This window comes from Portunus trituberculatus, chromosome 14 (genome assembly GCF_017591435.1).
Source record: "Portunus trituberculatus isolate SZX2019 chromosome 14, ASM1759143v1, whole genome shotgun sequence".
Taxonomy (NCBI): Eukaryota; Metazoa; Arthropoda; class Malacostraca; order Decapoda; family Portunidae; genus Portunus; species Portunus trituberculatus.
In genome coordinates, this window is record NC_059268.1 from 2,186,964 (window position 1) to 2,191,717 (window position 4,754).

A 4,754-nucleotide genomic window follows, 5' to 3' on the forward strand; every position below is an offset into this window, starting at 1 on the left:
CGATTGTGTTCACTCGATTGTGTTCACTCGGTCGTGTTCACTCGATTGTGTTCACTCGGTCGTGTTCACTCGATTGTGTTCACTCGATTGTGTTCACTCGGTCGTGTTCACTCGATTGTGTTCACTCGATTGTGTTTTCTCCGCCTCCGGGTTACGTTTTCATTCCGCGTTTCGAATAAGTCCCGAGTTTGTAAAACGTATCTTCGTTTGACTTCGTTCACTTCGCGTTTTTGTTCGGTTTCGTTCACTTCACATTTTCGTTAGGTTTGGTTTCGTTCACTTCGCGTTTTCGTTCGGTTTCGTTCACTTCGCGTTTTCCGTTGGACTTCGTTCACTCCGCGTTCTTTAAGCTTTTTGTTTAATATTCGCGTTTGACATCGTTCACTCCGCGTTTCCTTAAAAGCTTTTTATTTCTAAATGTTTATTTTCATTTTTTTTCGGATTTTTCTAATTTATACTTTAAATTTACAACCGTGACTTTTTTTTTCTTGATATTGTTTTTTTTTTTTTATTTATTTTTTTCATTTTCTTCTTTTTTTCGCTTTTTCCATGAGTTCTTGAGGGGAGGTGGGGGAGAGAGGGGCAGCCTTCACTGGTGGGTGTTGTCCTCCTCCGTGCCGTACACACTGACATGCCCCTCGAGGGAGCTGCTCTCCTCCTCACCCCCATCACCCAGCAGCTCCCACAGCTCGTCATCGATGAGGCTGAACTCTTCCTCCAGGTGTTCACCAGCCTCTGCTTCACCTGCGCCGGCCAGTGAGGCCTCGGCACGGTCCAGCTCCTTCTCCATGCGGTCCATCTCAGCCTGAAGGGCTGCCAGCTCTGACTTGCCGCTCTTCTTCTCCCGCAGCAGCACCTGCCCTTCCTTCTTCAGCAACGAGCACTCCGTCGTCAGGATGTCCACGTACGTGTCCATCGCTGTCGGCGGTGGCTTGGGTGGTGGAGGCTCATAGGCCCGCAGCAGCCTCCAGAAGGGCAGCACGCAGTCCTCGCACTGGCACAACACACTGGTTCTGAAAACCAGTGGTGGCTCGTCCTCCTCCACCTGTTCTTGCTCCTCTTCGGCCTGGCTCTCTTCTGGCTCAACCTTTGGCTGCTGGTCTCCTGCGCTATGCTGAGGTGCAGCTCAAACCCTCTGGGCCCCTCCTCCCCCAGGCCCCGCAAGAACTCTGCCACCGGTTCAGTGGTGGTGGCCTTCCCGTAGGAGAGGGTCACCACCGTCTTGACCAGGGCGTCTCCGGACCTGGCGTTGGCCTTGTGCAGGCTGGCCAGGTCAAAATCTGCCGGCAGGGTGGTGTAGGTCGCCTTTTGGTGCCACAGGTCTAACCAGTGGAAGCGGAAGGCCGCCACCTTCTTGAAGACGGGCGTGGCAGACATCGCCACCACCGCCCGTCTTCTGCACCCACACCTTCACCTTCTGCGGCTTGGTGTCTGGGGCGCCGCTGGCCTCCACGATGCAAATGGCTTGCTTCTGCATTGCCGCTGACTTGGGGGGTTTTCAACCTCTCTGCTGAGTAAGGATGCTGTGGTCGGTGGACCCACGTGGTATTTAACTTCATTTGTGTCTTGACATCAGCTCCACCCTCAGCTAACTCCAAGCCTCTGCGATGCCTGTCTCTGATTGGAGGACTGCCTGCCTGCCCCGCGTGTCTCATTGGACGCCCCGCTGCTGCTGTCTCACATTGTCACTACACGCTGTACACGCTCTCTGGGCATGGCATCTCCACTACTACTACTGATGCTAAGTGATTTTTTTTTTTTTATTATTGTTATCATTATTATTATTATTATTATTATTATTATTATTATTATCATGATCGTCATTATTGTTAGCTTCTGTGAATGTACGGTAGATTTGTTCCTGGATATTTGAATACAGAAGTTAAAACCAGCATGTGAAAACATCTAATAAACCAGAGAGGGTTCATAAAGGTTAAGTAGTGAACAGTCGCTTTGAAGTGTAATCAGTTATTGAAATGTCTGACGCTGAAGTACCGATGTGGTCATGTCAAGAACAGCGAACCCAATTATTTCCATGCAAAGAATAAGGAACCCAATAACGAGACTGTTTTGATTTAAATCAAGTGATTTAAATCAAAATTAAATATTCTGTATTAGAAAATGTGATCTACTTGTACAGGGCAAGCATTAGCCTTGCTTGTCCTGTCCAGGTCCTGCACTGGTCCTGTAGCAAGTCAGACACCAGTGAACCATTGCCTTCCTTTACAAGACAGATATTATTCAAAAGCATAGAAAAGTTATGTCTTTATGTTGATCGTAACAACAGATAATAAAGTTCGATGGATGTATTTTTTTAACGAACGAGAAAATTAAGTATATATATTTTTTTATTGATATGAATCCAAATCTAACAACCTACAAATAGACAAAAACAACTTTGGCCACACTTTCATCAGTGTTTAATAGACTGGGTTGGAGTTTGCTGGCCTGCTCACTGCTGCTTTTGTAGAGTAACCTCCTTCAAACTATATCATGGATTGCTGGTCTGTGGCCTCTTTACAGTTCATATTCAAGTTTTATTACTTTTTTTTATAGTAGACTGTTAGTGATTCATTGTTACTTGATACACAATAATGCCAACTGGACACTGTGGAAAGAGTGACTGTGGGAGGAAAGGAGGAGCATAACATGCTAGCAAAACACTATAAATGATGTCATATCTACATACATGATACAGAATACTTAACACCTGAGAAATTAAAGGAACTTTGTTAATACATCTACCTACACACACACACACACACACACACACACACACACACACACACACACACACACACACACACACACACACACACACAGATATATATATATATATATATATATATATATATATATATATATATATATATATATATATATATATATATATATATTACAATACATATATATATATACATATAATATATATATGTGTTGTGTGTGTGTGTGTGTACACAAAGTTCCTTTAATTTCAGGTGTTGGAAGTATTCTGTATCATGTATATATATGACATCATTTTATAGAGAAATTAAAGGAACTTTGTTAATACATGTACCTATACACACACACACACACACACACACACACACACACACACACACACAGACACACTCACTCCACTCCCACTCACTCACTCCACTCACTCACACACTCTATATACCATATATACAAGCAATATATATATATATATATATATATATATATATATATATATATGCTATATATATATATATATATATATATATATATATAGCTATACTACTACTATGTTCAGTAAGTAAAAACCCCATAAAGAGAATACATCCTCATTTCGAGGTGCAACACCTGAAAGAAAGAGGTGGTTCTGCACAGAATGCCCTCCAGTGTTCCTGAAACGCTGTATCATTATATGTATATAGCCATTCACATTGTACATTGAAATATGACACATGAATCCGAACAATGTTTCATATTCCACATGTAAAGGATAAACTTTATTTAAGTTTCACATGCATACACATGAATCTGAAAAAAAAAAAATCATAAGCATACTAATACGTATAGGTATGCACCATCCACACCACCAATCATGGCTCCAAAAATCATAGCAACAATTACTGGTCTTCACTTCTAACATCCCATCTAAGAAACAAAATATCCCATGACAAAATCATTTCCCTGAACATACATGCACAAAATGTGCTCATAGTATTTTGTATAAACTCAGTTCACATCGAAATTTCATAAATGAACAAATCGGATACCTTGAAATAGTATTACATTTAAGTCCATTTATAAAGCAGAAATTTCTTGTGTCTGGTCAGGTCAAGGAAGGCCATGTGGTCAGCGGCAGCGGTGAGACAAAACTTCCGCTCCACCAACAGGAAGTTTTACATTCTCCACATGAATAATAGCTCCCCTGGCTATCCACTGGAGGCCGTGAAGGTGTTTCTCATGGATGGCCTCAGCACTCCTCTTCTTCGAAAGGGACTTTGTTGATACAGAATGGAGTGAGAAAATGCACCCGCCAGCCACGGGTGGTCGTGGATGTCTACTTTATTGAACTGTTCTGTCTACTTTATTGATACTTTTTTCTTGTTCTTATACAAGATATTAGCTATTTAAAGACTTATGTATGAAGAATTTTATTTATTTACATTGCGCAACTCGTTTCGCCTATTTTTAGTCTATGCGATGGTGAAGCCCTCTTGTGTTGGACGAAATAACTACATCAGAGAAAGCAGTTAGCCTTTTCTTCACCTAAATTTGGTGCTTTCAGTCTTTCTTTTATAGAGTCTTTGGCCACAATGGAACAGAGTAGTGCTGCCAGGCGTATGACAGAGTCAAAACATACGCCATCGTGTGAAAACCAACGATACATTGAAACTCCTGTTGGACTAAGGAAACTAACAGATGATATTATGGAAAAGGATTTTCTGGATTCAGGGACGAACAAAGGTAATATGAGAAGGTCAATCAACATAGAAAGGGAATTAAGGTATATGAAGGACGTGATGTCGGGTGTAATTGACAAACAGGACCGACTGACAACGGAAAACACAGAGCTGAAGTTGAGATTGGTAGAATGTGAGAAGGTCAGTGCAATCAATCAGGGATTAAAACAAGAGATGAAAGAAATAAAGAAACAAAATGACGTACTAAAGGCCGCCTGTCAAGATTACGGAAACTCCTTAAGGAACTTACAGGTTAAAGTGCAGGATGGAATTGTGGACAGGGTAGAAGGTGGATTGGGTGAAAACAAGCTGGAGGAA